The following is a 17281-nucleotide window of genomic DNA, read 5'->3' on the forward strand; positions in this document are numbered from 1 at the left end:
TAATACCAATTGGAATTTTACTCAAAAATCTTTTACCTCTAAACACATAATTTTTTCAAAGCAACTTTTTTCATGTGCTTTGGTTCTACTAATCCCAGCTTTAACAACAAACAAGGTATTTGTAAAACGGCATATTTTCATCCTTCCCTTTTACTCTGTCATCTTTAGTAACTGAAAGCCTCTCTTTAGTTGAATGCTCCTCCTAATATATTTTAAGAACTTTTAGGCCGGGCGCGGTGGCTCACGCCTGTAATCCTAGCACTCTGGGAGGCCGAGGCAGGTGGATCGCTCGAGGTCAGGAGTTCGAGACCAGCCTGAGCGAGACCCCGTCTCTACTAAAAATGGAAAGAAATTAACTGGCCAACTAAAAAAAATATATATAGAAAAAAATTAGCTGGGCATAGTGGCGCATGCCTGTAGTCCCAGCTACTCAGGAGGCTGAGGCAGGAGGATCGCTTAAGCCCAGGAGTTTGAGGTCGCTGTGAGCTAGGCTGACGCCACGGCAGTCACTCTAGCCTGGGCAACAGAGTGAGACTCTGTCTCAGGGGGCGGATTAGTATATACAACACCAATGGCTATTATCCTGTATCAAAAGACTAATTGTTAAGTATAAATAATGTTAAAATTAATAATGTATCCTGTAAAACTGAACTTGGATTTACACTTATGTAAATTAAGATGTTGTGCTTTGACACAGACACAGCACGCAAAGCCCCCTGAGTTAGTCTGGCTCACGTGGAAGCTGGGCCCGGCTGGCGGCCGCAGGGCTGGCGACCCGTGAGCACACCGTGCGAAGGGCCCCTTGCTCCCCAGAAGCTGAAAGGCCCCAGCGCTGAGCATACCACGTCTTGTCTGATCGTGGCCCCACAGAGTCAGTGAGATTTTTAAAAATCAAGCAAGAAACGAGGGTTTGACTAAGCTGCCTCCAGAACAGTAAATCTCCTCTTAGCAACTGAGTTCATATCATTGGCTTAAACCAATACTCCCCAATGTAAAGTATGTCTAGGGTTTAAAAGTGAAGTTAAGTTTCAACTAAATTGTGGCTAGCCCCAGCTGAAATAAAAATGAAGATAAAAACTGTTTTTCCATTTTTGGAGGGGGTGGTTTCAAACACACATAAAAGTTGAAAGAATGGTGCAAGGAAAAGCCATACACCTTCCACCGAGATTAGATAATTGCTGGCATTTTGCCATATTTGTGCATGCTCTCTCTTTCTCTCTCAATCTCTTTCTGTCTCTGTTGAACAGATAGATGATAGATAGATAGATAGATAGATAGATAGATGGATGTAGATGGATACAAAATTTATGTTTATATTTATGTCATTTGAAAATAAGTTGTAGATGTTATAACAGATGACAGGGTGTCCCTAAATATTCCAGCATGAGTCTTGTAAGAATAAGGACAATCTCCTATATAACTACAGAACTACTATCAGACCTAGAAGGGCTGATCATAATTCCACAAGAGCATCTACATATAATCCATATTCAGATTTCCAACATTGTCTGCAAATGTCTTTTATAGCTGCTTTTGCCTCGCAAGTGCTTGCTGTGTTGTCCTGCCCCTGTCGGCTTAGCAATACTTCCAGCCTTTTTTTCCCCTCAATGACCTTGACTTTCGGATGAGTCCAGGACAACAGTGGTCCTGTGGAATGTTCCACATGTTGGGTGTGCCTAGATTTGTTTAATTGGTTTCTTGATGCCATTTAACTTTTTCTCTGTCTCCTGTACTTCCGGGCAACTGGAAGTTAAGTTTACAGTCTTGATTGGACTCGGGTTAAACATTTCGGATGAGAAATGTTTTGTAGATGACATGGTGGACTTTGTGCATCACATTAGGAGAAACACCCAGCGAGGCTGTCCCACTCTTTGTGAGGCTGATCTTCATCCCGCGATCAAAGTGGTGACCGCCGGCTGCTCCGTTATGAAGGTGCCGTTTCTCTTTGCAATTCAGGTAATCTGTGAATGATTTTTTGGTGCCATGAAAATTTCACCATAACCTTTCACCTGATGATTTTAGCATTTATTGATAATCCTTGACTGAATAAATTATGACATTGAGGGTTGTAAATTGGTGGTTTTAAGAAAATCACTTTACTATCAAAGAACACAGACGTCAAGACCCTGACAAGAAATAGATACCTCACCATGCTTTATCCTCAACACAGCCAAAGCATTTTTGCCAGAGAAGGGCTAGTCATGGCTTAAAACTCAAATAATGTGTGGTGCTTATGTCTCTCGAGTCTGTTCTGTAACTGGTATTCTGCCAATCTCAGCTTATTGACCCACCGTATCAGCAAACCTCAATTGAGTAGAAGAGTAAACACAGGTGTGGTTATAAAACTGTTAGGAAAAGGTACAGCACTGTTACCAAAAACTTGGCACTTGTCCACGAGGCCAAATAACGAGGACAAGCGGTTTGAGGAGGAAGGAAAGAGAGAGTCTACTTTGCCTGCAAAGGAGGAAAAATGGCGGATCTCATCTCAAAAAAACCCAAATTTCCTGAACATTCGCAGAAACAAAGAGCTTTTAAAGGATGGGTTCTCAGCTTCAGGCAATTACAGTTGATAATTCTGATCACCCATCTCAGGTGAAGACACTCTCCTGACCTCCAGCCAGGATTTCCCTTTGCCCAGCCATCTCCTGTTGCACAAATAGACAAAACGACTTATCCTGCCCTCCCAACCACTGGCCTGAGGCAGGATGCAGCTTTAGAGACAGAAAATACTTTTGCCATTTTTTCCAGGCCATTCCCTCCGTTACACCATGTCAATAGAAAAGAAGCCAAACGCTGTAGAATAATTTAAAGAGGTTTATTCTGAGTCAAATTTGAGGATCTTGGCCCGGAGCCACGCACAAGAAGTCTTGAGCAAGTGGACTCGCTGTGGCTGGGTTACAGTTTGGTTTTATACATTTCAGGGAGGCAGGGGTTACAGGTAAAGTCATAAATCAATACGTGGGAGGCATACATTGGTTTGGCCCTAAAAGGTGGGCCATATCGAAGGGTGGGGGATCTTACAGGTGATAGGTGGGTTTAAAGATTCTTTGACTTGTAATTGGTTAAAGACTTGAAGCTTTGTCTAAAAGCTTGGAATGTCAAGAATAAGGGGTCTGTTAATCAGAGACAAACCACCAGACATATATTTATTGTTTAAATTGAGGATCTGCAGGTGTGTCTTGCATACCCTTAGGCCTATTAATGAATTACAAAGGATATCTACAAGAAGGGAGGGGGCATAATGAGGCATGTCTGACTTCCCTCCTCCTGGCAGGCAATTTAATTTTGGGATATTTCTTTGGCCACGAGGGGGTCCATTCAGTCAGCCGGTGGGGAATGAGCCTTAAAATTTTATGTTAGTTCACAATTCCCTGCTTTTGGCCAGGATCTGCCAGAGGCAGCATCTGTGGCTAAACTCTAATTTTGTCCCGTCAGCTGGGGGCTGGTGTGGCTACCTGTCCCGGGTCCATCCAGGCCCTCAGTGGGACCCTTGTGGCCAAGAGGACTTGTTAGGTAAATAGCGAGGGATTCCGGGTGTCCTAGGGATGAAAGTAGGTGCTGTTGCCCCCATCTTGGTCCTGCCCAAGCCTAATTCTCCATACCTGGGGAGGAGGGAACACCCTACGAATCTGCCAATCAGAACTTGGCACGCCAGCTGCAAAAGAAGGCGGAGGACTCTCTAGCTCACAGACCAAGCAGCATGGGTACCATAAAGTCTGGAACATGACCTAGAACCCACATGCGTAGTTAAGGCTCAGGTCATGTGACTCCCAACTGTCCAGTCAAAGTGGTTCCATGGTGACCTCTGAACCACAAGGGAGGTCCCTATGCAGGCACTATAAAATAAGATGCAGACCACAGCCAGGCTCTCTCTCTTTGCGCCCTTCCTTTGGCTCTCCCTTTGCTGCGACAGTGGGTCTTGTCGTCAACTGTGGCATATGTACCACGCTCTGTAAACCTCTACCTTGCTCTTGCCCTATAATCCTATCTTTCTCTCCTCAATAAACCTCGTTTTCATGCTTGTCTGACTTTGGTGCATCTGGTCACTCTATGGCCATGAGCGTGCCAAGAACCAACAGTTTCAGACTAAAACCTGACAGACTGAGTAGCCAAAAGGGCTTACAACCAATTAATGTTTTAGGCCAGACAGGACTGGGGGTAGACAGGGACTCATCAACCCTTTAAAACCTTCTAGACAACATTAGAGTGAAAACCAAAATGTCAAAGGCAAGGCTAAAAAATTAATTAATCTACAAGTCTCTTTAGTAATTTATACTAAGGTGGCTCATAAGTTACCTGTTACATCTCCTTTTGCATAACCCCATAACTAAGAACAATTATGCTCAGGAAGTTCTAAGTCTGCAGGAAGCAGGGAAAATTTTTTCATGATTGGGATGGATATCTGCACCATGTGGCCTGAAAAGACGAAGTTTTTCTGTTAGTGTTTGTTTAGGCTTCTGTGTGTCCCTCCTTGATCTGGAGGGTTTTAACTAATTCCATCCCTTCGAATTGGCCCTTACAATCTCACACAGCCCCTCTTCCGAGATAGTCCGTGGGCCTAGAGGGAGGATGTTTGATCAGGGCGTTGGTAGATTCAATAATTTTAGGTCCTGGAGATATCAGGTAAACTTGTTCTTTACTTAAAACTTGTCAGGACTCTGGAAAACAAAACAAGGGAATCAGTAATGTTTTAAATAAAAGGTCTTTTTTACAAAAATGTGGTTCGGTCTCATGAGGTTGAGTTAGCAATACTCAGGGACATATCCACTTTCTAATGAAAGCCCTGGCAGCTTGTTTTGTGTCAGTCCAGGGGTATATAATCTCCAAGTTATTGGAAGCCTGTATTCAAGAGAGCTTGTCAGTCCTTTCCATGACTTTCCTTGAAATAAACTTTGGACTTAGCCAGTTTAAAAAAACACTTTCTGAGATGAATCAAAGTAAAATAAGTCTTAGACTAGCCATGGTTAAAGAGACAATTAATTGACAAAGCTGGTTATTTTTTTGGCATACAGCAATTTAACATAATAACCATAATTATTACTGATGACCTACACCAAGAATTATCAATATTTTACAATATTGGAACATATATCAATAACATACTTATAAAATATAACCCAAAGAGGCCAGGTGCGCTGGCTCACACCTTTAATCCTAGCACTCTGGGAGGCCAACGCAGGTTGATCCTTTGAGCTCAGGAGTTCGAGACCAGCCTGAGCAAGAGTGAGACTACGTGTCTACTAAAAAAAATGGAAAGAAATTAGTTGGACAACTAAAAATATATAGAAAAAATTAGCTGGGCATGGTGGCGCATGCCTATAGTCCCAGCTCCTCAGGAGGCTGAGGCAGGAGGATCGCTTAAGCCCAGGAGTTTGAGGTTGCTGTGAGTTAGGCTGATGCCATGGCACTCTAGCCCAGGCAACAGAGTGAGACTTTGTCTCAAAAAAAAAAAAATATATATATATATATATATATGTATATATATATATAACCCAAAGAAAATTAAACACCATTTCATATTTGACAATGATTCCTATATGGTTTTAATGCACCAAATAAACCTAATATGTTTGTCTTAGACTTTCAGTGGCCTTAATATATAAAAAGCTAGTGTAAGGTCAAAAGGCTGGTTTTGGAAAGTTTGTCAGACATCAAAGGCTTAAAACATTTGTTCAAATACAATCACAAGCCACTATAAAATAAGGGTCATTTATTTAATTGAGAGAGACAGTCATCAAAAGATTCCAAAGGTGATAAAGGAAGTTATATGGGTGTAAACCTTAACCCTTTTAAAATTTAGTTTTTCTGGGCCGGGCGCGGTGGCTCACGCCTGTAATCCTAGCACTCTGGGAGGCCGAGGCGGGTGGATCGCTCAAGGTCAGGAGTTCGAGACCAGCCTGAGCGAGATCCCGTCTCTCCTAAAAATGGAAAGAAATTATCTGGCCAACTAAAAATATATATAGAAAAAATGAGCCGGGCATGGTGGCGCATGCCTGTAGTCCCAGCTACTCGGGAGGCTGAGGCAGGAGGATCGCTTAAGCCCAGGAGTTTGAGGTTACTGTGAGCTAGGCTAACGCCACGGCACTCACTCTAGCCTGGGCAACAAAGTGAGACTCTGTCTCAAAAAAAAAAAAAAAAATTTAGTTTTTCTGGTTAGTCAAAACCTAATAAAGAGAGCACAGGGATTATCTTGATAAAGTATAAAATCTTTGTTTCTTTTTAGGCCAGTTACGGAAAAGTGAAGAAAAACCTTCTGTAGTGTGATTTTATTTTAATTAAAAGGAAACAGGTTATATTGTTACAGCCAGTGTTACAGTGGGTGGTCCCGAGGACAAACCGAGTGGCACATGGAGAGTCGGAGAATCAAGGTTTATTCCCCAGCAGGCTCAGAGGGGTCTCGCCACCAAATTCTGAGCCACGTCTACCCAATTTTTCCCACTTTTATTAGGTTGGGGTGGTCCAAGGGGTGGGGTCTCAGGTGGCTAGTGCACCCGGTAATAGGTTAGTTGATGCACCAGGTAACAGGTTAGTATTATGCTGATGAGGGTCTTCCGAGGGGTGGGGGGTCTCAGGTGACTGATGAGCCAGGTAATAGATGAGGGTCTTCCTTATCAATAAAATCAAAATGACTACACCATGTAGTTTCATTAAGAGCAAATTAATATCTACAGAAAACTTTTTGTTAACCAAAATTTCTTAATAAATTTGTTATGAACTTTATCCCAACCTACACAAACCATAGACTATCTACAAAACATGCCTAAAAACTTTCTGTTTAGCCTTTCTTATCAAAAAAATATATTTCTATATTCATTGCCTTTTTACATCTTCATCTTACTCTCAATTTACTTTCTATTTTGTTTTTATTTTCTTTCTAAATCCACATTTTGATTTAACCTTTAACCTCTGAATTAGAAAAAATTATATATATTTTAATAACACATTTCACACTTTTTTTTTTTTGAGGCAGAGTCTCACTCTGGTGCCTGGGCTAAAGTGCCATGGCGTCAGCCTAGCTCACAGCAACCTCAAACTCCTGGGCTCAAGCAATCCTCCTGCCTCAGCCTCCCGAGTAGCTGGGACTACAGGCATGCGCCACCATGCCCGGCCTGTAAAATAATTTTAAAGAGATTTATTCCGAGCCAAATTTGAGGATCATGACCCGGAGCCACGCCCAAGAGGCCTTGAGCAGGTGGACTCGCTGTGGCTGGGTTATATACATTTCAGGGAGACAGGGGTTACAGGTAAAGTCATAAATCAATACATGGGACTCATACATTGGTTTGGCCGGAAAAGGTGGGCCATCTCGAAGTGGGGGGTGGGGGGTGGGGAGTGTAGAATGGGGCTTGCAGGTGATAGGTGGGTTTAAAGATTCTTTGGCTTGTAATTGGTTAAAGACATGAAGCTTTGTCTAAAGGCTTGGAATGTTTTAACATAGTTGCTGTTTATCAGAGATAAGCCACCAGACATAGATTTGTTGTGTAAATTGAGGGCCTGTAGGTTTGTCTTGCATACCCTTAGGCTTGTTAATGGGTTACAAAGGATGTCCCCAAGAAGGGAAGGGGGCATGATGAGGCATGTCTGACCTCCCTCTTCCTGGCAGGCAATTTAGTTTTAGAATAGTCCTTTGGCCACGAGGGGGTCCATTCAGTCGGCTGGTGGGGGCTCAGCCTTAAAATTTTATTTTAGTTCACACTATTATTAGACCAACAATATTAAATTTACCTTACTTATCAAAAGTCATACAAACAGATCATTTTGTCTTTGGCCGAGTTTGTAGTTTTATAACCTTTATGTTAAATCTCAACACCTCAAGAACATAAAAATGTTCAGTAAAACCCAGGCAAAAACAATGTATGCTGACAATTTGAAAACATTTTTACTCTCACTTTACCAATGATATCCTTTTTAAAAATAATAACCCAGCTTATTTACCAAAGATTACTAAATTCACGTGAATCTTTTGGGTTTGTTTAAATAATTTTTGAATGCTCCCTTATTTTTAAGCCAGTCCAGAACCATGTAAGCACAAACACGTAATACATGGACATACACAAAACACACCTAAACATACGCATTTGCACACACACACACACACCCACACACACAAAGTTCTAATAAGTTTTACCCTAGAACTCTAGCCATGAGATGGTAACACAACTCACCAGTCAGTAAAAAAGACAACTGGACCCAAATTCCTTCTGACAAAACTGGAACTTGTTTTGTTGAACTTTAGTTGCCCTGATTGGTAACCTAATTAGGCCTGTGGACTAAAGTTTTGGGTAAAGCAGTTTCCATGGTTACCCCCCTCCCTTTTTTCCTTTTGTTCAAAATGAGTTTTCAGTTTGCATTTTAGCTAGAACTGGCAGCAGGATCTCCAGGTAGCCTTTCAATTGCAAATACCACAAACAGTGAGTTGTCTTAACATCAATAGAAGTTAGCAGGTTTTAGAGTAGCCAGAAAAGAAAAGAGAAATGATGTGAGAGACATTTTAACTCTATAGTGGTAGGTCGGCCATTTGAGCTCTGAATTTACCTTGATGTAATTTGCCGTTTAGTAAAAACTTGTGCACAAAAATTGGCCATAACCAGCTGGAGCCCTAGAAAACCTTGCGTGTCTTCGAATCTTCCCATTCATACAAATACTTGCAAGTAGAGGAGCCATAAACCAACTGGAGTGCCCGAAGGGGGTCATTCTCCTTGTCTTTCCTCATTTTTAAAGCATTTGTTTCCCATTTTTCTTTAAAAGAAGCAACCGAACTGTAGTCCACGGTTTAGTGTCATGGATGAGAGTGTGCTGATTGAGGGTGGGGCTCCTCCATGTTTGACTACTGAGTCGGTCCCACCCCCTTATGTGTCTCAGTTTCTCTCTTTGGGGGTCTATACCTTCAAGAGGGCTCAAAATGAGGAGTGATAAGCTCTCATATGTGTCTCCTGGACAAGCCTTCTTTTAATTAATTTGTTGGGGGTTCCTTATTGGGCCACTCTCACCTGGATGAATTGCCCCAGGCAACTCCCACTCGGGACCCCAGTCACCCAGGGGTGCCTTTCAGCTGGGAGGAGTAAAATGCCCTTTCTCTTAGGAGCTGAGGAACTCAGTCTCTCACTTATCTACAAACAAGACAGTCCGGTTTTCTCTTTAACAAATGCACAGAAAAGCCAACTGAGATTAATTTTATGATGAAAATGCAATGGAGAAAACCCTTTAGAATGCACCTCCAAATCTAAGTTAGTATCTCAAACAACAATTCCTAGGAAAAGAACCAGCTCAGAGTAAACCAAGACCATCAACCAAAAATGGGAGGTCCGGAGCTCAGGAGGACTTACCAGTTCCGCCAACGGAGAAGCTTGGAATTGGGGTGTAAGAGCAAAGGTAACTCCAGGACAGGCTAGGCTTCCTGGAATAGGCCTAAGTTTCGGTTTCCCCGGTGAGGGCCCTCCCCTTCCCCGAAATGACACCTATGACCACCAGAGGATCCCGAGACTTGGAGCCGACCAATCAGGAGTTAATGCGACCATGGAACTGACCAATCAGGAGCTGACACGGTCAGCCAGTCTTGAAGGAACAAATGAACTGACGGAGGGAGGGGGCATGGTGTGCCCAGCGTATGTAGCCCACTGGAAAGTATAAAAGCTTAGTTTTACCCCAGGGCGGGGTCCTAGTTCGTGGAGAGGCCATTGCGTTGGTGCTCTGGGCCTTGGACCCTAGCTCGAGCTAGCCAGTAAACTCCTTTGCCTTTTGCAGCCTCGGTGACTCTGCCTCTCTGTTCCTGGGGCCGAGGGAAACCGGTTCTAACAGAGGGGCCCAAAAGGGCCATGCCGGTACATGGTGCCGAGTTCGGGCTGCTCCTTCAGGGGTCCTGAGTCTACTCTGAGCTCCATGTCTGGGCACCAGTCTTGTTGACAGAAAAGAAGCCAAATGCTGTAAAATAATTTAAAGAGGTTTATTCTCAGTCAAATTTGAGGATCATGACCTCGAGCCATGCCCAAGAAGTCTTGAGTAAGTGGACTCGCTGTGGCTGGGTTACAGTTTGGTTTTATATATTTCAGGGAGACAAGGGTTACAGGTAAAGTCATAAATCAATACATGGAGGGCTACATTGGTTTGGCCCAAAAAGGTGGACCGTCTGGGGGGGGGGGGCTTACAGATTATAGGTGGGTTTAAAGACTCTTTAACTTGTAATTGGTTAAGGACATGAAGCTTTGTCTAAAGGCTTGGAATGTTAAGATTAAGGGGTCTGTTAATCAGAGACACACCGCCAGACATGTTTGTTGTGCAGATTGAGGACCTGCAGCTGTGTCTTGCACAGCCTGAGGCCTGTTACTGGGTTACAAAGGATGTCCGCAAGAAGGGAGGGGGCACAATGAGGTATGTCTAACCTCCCTCCTCATGGTGTTAACTCAGCTTTAGGGTATTTCTGGTCCCTTTGGCCAAGAGGGGTGTCCATTCAGTCAGCTTCGGGGGGCCTTAAGATTTTGTTTCAGTTCACAGAGAGTGTGGAGCAGAGGAGGTAGAAAGGGGACACAGCGGCCTCTACACCTGCAGCTTCATGGGACTGGGTTCCTGCGCCGGAGCCATCCAGCTGTGCTGGGGGGTTGACAGTGGGGGGCTGCAGGGTGGGGGGTCCACAGTGCAGGGAGCAAAGGGGCTGAATGGCACCATGTCCCCGAAGCCCTCTGGCTGCTAAACAGGACGTGGTGCCTGAGTGCTGAATTCCCCGATGATTCAGGGTAAAGCACTGAGCAAACACATCCCAAGTGGTCCTAGCCAGCCGGGAGTCGGGCGGAACGTCAAACACAGCTGTTTACTCACGTGCTGACGCCACTGCCCTGCCCGCTGCGAGGACGTGTTTCCCTCAGCTGCTCCAGGAGACGTGGAGGGACGTGGCACCGCGGGCACGCATGCACCGTCCCACCGGGGGGACCACCTCGGGAACCAGAGGTGGCGAGCGCAGGGCTCTGCGACTCTCTGGGGACCTGCCTCCCGCTGGAACCAGCAGAGCGACCCTGCTGCTGTTTCCAGCTGTCAAACATTCCACCTTCGCGGGCTTCCCTGACGGAAGGTGAAAAACAATTTTTATAGTTTTATTAAAAGGCGACTCAGGCTACCCGGAGAACGTTAGTAGCCAGCGCCTCTCGCACAGCACTGCCCGTGTGGTTACTTCGCGCGTGTTCAGTCCGCAGAGGTAGACGCCGTGATTGTCCCCGTTTGGCAGAGGAGGAAACAGAGGCACTGAGAGGTGGCGTCATCCGCCCAGTGTCACAGGACTGCTAAGCAGCAGAGCCAGGACTCGGTCCGGCCTGACCACGGAGTCCTCCTCCGTGAGCAGGAGGCAGCGCCGCCTGTGTCCACAGAAAAGAAGCCAAACTCCGTTCATTTAAAGAGATTTACTCTGAACCAAATTTGGGACCATGACTCAGAGCCACGCCCAAGAAGCTTTGAGCAGGTGGACTCTCTGTGGCTGGGTCACAGTTTGGTTTTCTACATGTCAGGAAGGCAGGGGTTACAGGTAAAGTCATAAATCAATACGTGGGAGGCATACATTGGTTTGGCCGAAAAGGAGGGCCATCTCTAAGTGGGGGGGCTTACAGGTGATAGGTGGGTTTATAGACTCTTTGGCTTGTAATTGGTTAAAGGAAGGAACAAAGCTTTGGCTAAAAGCTTGGAATGTTTTAAGTTAAGAGGAGGAGCCCTTTATCAGAGACAAGCCAGGGATGTGTACACAGACTCGGGGATTTGCTGTGGAGATTGAGGACCCCAGGTCTGTGCTGCCAGCCTTGGCCTGCTAGGGAGATACAGAGGATGTCCCCAGAAGGGAGGGGTGTGAGGAGCCTGTCTGACCTCCCTTCCCATGGCGGGAAATCAGTTTTAGGGTATCCTGCGGCCAAGAGGGCATCCACTCAGTCAGCCAGTGGGGGGAGCCTTAGGAATTTATTTTAGTTCACACCTAGGAAAGACAGATGAGCTCCCAGATAAGACCGTCCTGGAGAGAACTGAGGGCATTGAGAAGGGAGGCACTTTGGGCCCAAGGTGGGCAGCGGCTGTGGCAAGGCTGGGACTCTTGCAGGTGCTGGTGGCAGGTGCCACGTGAGCTACCTTCAGCAGAGAAGGGTCTTGCTGGGCTGGGTAACCAGGAGGCTGCTCTAACGGGTAGCAGACCTGGGTCTTTGCGCTGCGCCTGTCCCCTCCTCTCTGACTGTGATCAAGATGTTCATGGCCCAGCCAACCTGCTTTATTCCACTATCTCACTCTGGTCTTGTCTGGAGCCCAGGAAACCTTGCCTCAATTGAACAGATCCTGTGCCTCCAATTCAGGGGACACAATGGCTCCTCGCCCCCAGGAGTAGGGGCAGGGAAGAGAACGCACGCGCCCGCAGAGCGCCCTGAGCGGCGCGCACTCTCTGCTCTCGAGTAGCCCCGTCCAGTGCGGGGAGACGAGCCCGTGCCAGGGCACGTGGTGAGCAGAGCTTTCTGCAAGGGGCCAGGAGGGGAATAGTTTGGACTTCAGGCTTTACAAGCCGCACAGCCTCCTTCAGAACTGCCCCGCCCGACAGCTGCGGACCCAGGGCGGCTGCGTTCCGATGGGCTGGATTCAGCGCTGGGCGCAGCTTGCCAACACCCACCCTAGGACGTAGATGCACAGGCCAGGGGCTGGCACCTGGGACAGCAAACGGGGGACCGGGCACTTCAGCTGAGGATGGGGTTGGGATGGAAGAGGCATCTCTTGCTGAGTTGACCGAGAGAAGCACAGATTTGCCGAGCGGGGCGGGCGCGAGGGGGCATTGCTGGGGAGGGCTGGGCCAGGGCCCTGCCAATGGCACCGCTGGGCAGCCACCACCCACCAGTGTGACTGGAGCTGGGGACCACGGAGGAGGCAGATGGGAGGCAGGGCCGGCTCGGGGAGGCACTTTGGCCTTGCTAGGGACTTTGGTCCTTGTCCTCAGAGTGGGGAAGCGGAGCAAATGTGCACTGAGCCTGTGTTCCAGCTGCCTTTCCAGCTTACATAAACGACCTCATTTTCATTCTCCTGGCATTACGAATCCCGTTTTGTGACAGTGACACTGGCTCAAGGTTCGTTACTTCCCTAGGAGGCAGCGTCAGGCTCCCACTCAGATCAGCCGGGCACCAGAGCCCCGCTCTCGCCACATTGCCACTCCTGTCAGGCCCACGCCCCGGGAGAGGAGCCTTTTTGTCATTTTCCTCCCTTGTCCTGCCCCCAGTGGCCTCCCCCTGCCCACCAGGAGGGTTTAGAGCATGCCACCATCCCCCTGAGTTGGACGGGGCTTCAGCGGTCATGAGGAAGAAAGTTGAACGCTGGCCCTGGGTGGCACAGGGAGGGGACCCGAGGGCGTTGGCCTGTCTCCGCTCACAGCTGCCGGTTCCCCTGCAGGAGGAGGGAGGGCCTCCGTGGTATGGTGCCGTCTGCTCCCTTCCCTTCCCGAGGCCCACCGGGCTCGCACACAGGGGCCGTGGCTCTGCTGATAGCTGAGTTCACCCACTGGGAGGAATTCCAGGGACTCCTGCCCAGGAGTCGTCCTGGCTCATCCCCTCCCTGCGCCTAGGTGACTTGGTTGCTTACTTGCAGAACATATGGGTTCCTTAAGCCCACCCTTAAAGCTGGAGTCATTCACAAGAGCAGGTCTCTTTTTCTCTCTGTCCTACGTGCCAGGCGTTGGTAGGTTCCGGGCAAATACTTGCTGAGTTGAACAACGAATATCCAAGTACACTGGCTGCACGGACACCTCTTCTTTAGCTCCTCACATTTGCGTCACACCACGCCAGACCTGCTGAAGCCACTTTCCAGGAATTTGCCCTCTCAGAAGTGGGCTCTGCGCTCCCCAGAGCCCAGCCCAGGACCCGCCATCCCAGCACGGGGGTTTGCTAGACACGGGGGGTCTCAGGCCCTCCCAGACCCGCCGAGTCAGAATCGTTACTACAGTGAGATCCTCAGGTGGTTCACGCACACATGAGAGACTGACAAACGCTGGGATGTGATCTCGCAATTGTACCCAATTCCATGCCTTAGGTAACTTCCCATATATTCTTTTTTTTTTTTTTTTTTTTTGAGACAGGGTCTTGCTCTGTCGCCTGGGCTAGAGTGCCGTGGCGTCATCACAGCTCACTGCAGCCTCCAACTCCTGGGCTCAAGCGATCCTCCTGCCTCAGCCTCCTTAGTAGCTGGGACTACAGGCATGCGCCACCACACCTGGCTAATTTTTCTATTTTTTGTAGAGATGGGGTCTCCTCTTGCTCAGGCTGGTCTTGAACTCCTGGCCTCAAGCGATCCTCCCGCCTCCGCCTCCCAGAGTGCTGGGATTCCAGCCGTGAGACATCGCGCCTGTTCTAACATATTCTTTATATATTCTGAATCCAGCTATATTCTGAGTCCAGTAAACATAATTAGGCCCTACAAATTCTTCCCCTTAAGTGTCTCTGCCCAACTGCTGGTTTTAGCAGCAATGGAAGTTTTCAACAGGTAAGAAGGAGCGAGAGCAGAAAACCATCTAAATGACTCATTGAGGGTGAGAACCAAACACCTCACCCCTACAACTGCTGTCCTGTGTGCCCTGTGCCTTGTGCCTGCGTTCCTCTGCCAAGCCTTTAGGGCTGTAGAGTGAAGATAGGGTGACTTTTCCAAGGCTTCACACTTTTTTTTTTTTTTTTTGAGACAGAGTCTCGCTCGGTTGCCCGGGCTGGAGTGCCGCGGCGTCATCCTAGCTCACAGCAACCTCCAACTCCTGGGTTCAAGGGATCCTCCTGCCTCAGCCTCCCCAGTAGCTGGGACTACAGGCATGTGTCACCATGCCCGGCTAATTTTTCTATATTTTTAGTTGTCCAGCTAATTTCTTTCTATTTTTAGTAGAGACAGACGGGGATCTTGCTCAGACTGGTCTTGAACTCCTGAGCTCAAAGGATCTGCCTGCCTCGGCCTCCCAGAATGCTAGGATTACAGGCGTGAGCCACTGTGCCAGGCCCCAAGGCCCCACATTTTACGCAGCTGGTAAATTAGGGATGGGTGGGGAGGAGAGGGATGCGTAAGCCCAGAGGACACCCCAGTTGTGCCCCTGTGGGGTCTGCAGTGTCGGGCACATACCAGATGCTCAGAAGTTAGTAGTTACCATTTCTCAGAGAGCTGCTCCCAACTGTGCCCTCTTCGAGCTGCTACCTTGCTCCAGGACACTCACTGACTCCCTGCTACCCAGGGGAGAATGTCCGGAATCTTTAGAACTCAAGTCCTCCCCCATCTGGTCCCCATCCCACCTTTCCAGCCTTCCATCCTGCTGATCCTTTAAATGCAAGTATGCTCAGAAATTGGATTTTCTTGTTTCCGACTTATATAATGTTATTTCTTCTACAAACATTTAGATTAGTCCAATCGGTTGTTAAGGGCTGGTTGATTACAGGAATTAAGCCTCTTAACTGACGCCATCTCTTATGCCTCCTAGAGGTTTTTGGTATTTTTATTTATTAACAAAGAATATTTCCTGTTTCAAAAGAAGCTGTACTTCCTTCTATTAAAATAAGCTTAAGGTTATTATTGCTAAATGTGTATTTAAAGTTTAACCTAAGTTTCATTTAGACAACTATCTCTGGGCAGAGTTGGCCTCTCCCTCTACCAATAAACCCTCTCCCTATTTTGCAACATAGATGACTTCATTGTTACTAATTATTCATGAGTTGTTCCTTTAGTTACGGGATTTTAAGCTGATAAGAGTTTGAGTATACAGTTCTAGCTGACTTCTTGTGCTGAAGATGTAACTTTTAGTCTTTGCTAACTTTTATAATTACTTTGTTATTTTCATATAGCACTTTATTTATGTCAGACGGATAACGTGCTGACATTGACATTGTAACAAGATTTGGGGAGGCACAGCTCACACGTGCGCGTGAAAACCCAATCGTCACACTTATGAACTACAAAAGGATCATAAAGCACTTCTTCTAAATCCCCAGTGTTTTTTACTTCAATGATTGAACATGAATATTTTGGGAAATGTTAAACACAGTTTAATTAGACCTAGGAAAGGACTAGGATGAATTCAGAGTAACCAGGTGTCCCCACAACTGGCCCTAGTAAATTGGTTTCTTGGACTGAGCTAAAATTCGATTCATCCGGGTATACCCTTTAGTCTCTTTCCCGTGTTCTGACTCATCTCCTCTAAAAGTTCCAAAAAAAGTCATCGAATTATGAATTACGGATTTTTCACTGAGAGGAAGGAGAGGCGGCGCATAAATAAGTGCTTCATAGAATGTTTTTATTAATAATTAAATCCTCCTTTGGACTACTTACCCATAAAGAATTTCATAAACATCGTACTCCGAACAGGAGAGTGTAGTGTATCTGCTTTTAATCCAGATGCTTGTGAATGAAAATAAAATCTTAAGGCTCCCCACACCGGCCGACTGAATGGACCCCCTCTTGGCCAAGGGGATGTCTTAAAACTAAACTGCCTGCCAGGAGGAGGGAGGTCCAACATGCCTCATCGTGCCCCCTCCCTTCTTGGGGACACCCTCTGTAACCCAGTAACAGGCCTCAGGCTGTGCAAGACACAGCTGCAGGTCCTCAATCTACACAACAAACATGTCTGGCGGTGTGTCTCTGATTAACAGACCCCTTAATCTTAACATTCCAAGCCTTTAGACAAAGCTTCATGTCCTTAACCAATTACAAGTTAAAGAGTCTTTAAACCCACCTATCACCTGTAAGCCCCCCCGACTTTGAGATGTCCCACCTTTTTGGGGGAAACCAGTGTAGCCCTCCATGTACTGATTTATGACTTTACGTGTAATTCCTGTCTCCCTGAAATGTATAAAACCAAACTGTAGGCCGGCACGGTGGCTCATGCCTGTGATCCAAGCACTCTGGGAGGCCGAGGCAGGCGGATTGTTTGAGCTCAGGAGTTTGAGACCAACCTAAGCAAGAGCGAGACCCCATCTCTACTAAAAAAAAAAAAACAGAGAAAGAAATTATCTGGACAACTAAAATATACATAGAAAAAATTAGCAAGGCATGGTGGTACATGCCTGTAGTCCCAGCTACTCGGGAGGCTGAGGTAGGAGGATCGCTTGAGCCCAGGAGTGTGAAGTTGCTGTGAGCTAGGCTGATGCCATGGCACTCTAGCCCGGGCAACAGAGTAAGAGACTCTGTCTCAAACAAAACAGAAAACAAACGAACAAAAAAAAATCTGTAACCCAGTCACAGCGAGTCTACTTGCTCAAGGTTTCTTGGGCATGGCTCCAGGTCATGGTCCTCAAACTTGGCTCAGAACAAACCTCTTTAA

At 46.8% G+C, this 17281-nt stretch overlaps 1 non-coding gene across 1 annotated transcript; it reads right to left on the reverse strand.

Moving 5' to 3' along the window:
* Positions 1–15817: 15817 nt before the first annotated feature.
* LOC123626762 lies at positions 15818–15926 on the reverse strand. Its single transcript, XR_006730999.1, has one exon. It is a non-coding gene; the product is annotated as a small nucleolar RNA U13 (small nucleolar RNA).
* Positions 15927–17281: the final 1355 nt, after the last annotated feature.

This window comes from Lemur catta, chromosome 22 (assembly GCF_020740605.2).
Source record: "Lemur catta isolate mLemCat1 chromosome 22, mLemCat1.pri, whole genome shotgun sequence".
Taxonomy (NCBI): domain Eukaryota; kingdom Metazoa; phylum Chordata; class Mammalia; order Primates; family Lemuridae; genus Lemur; species Lemur catta.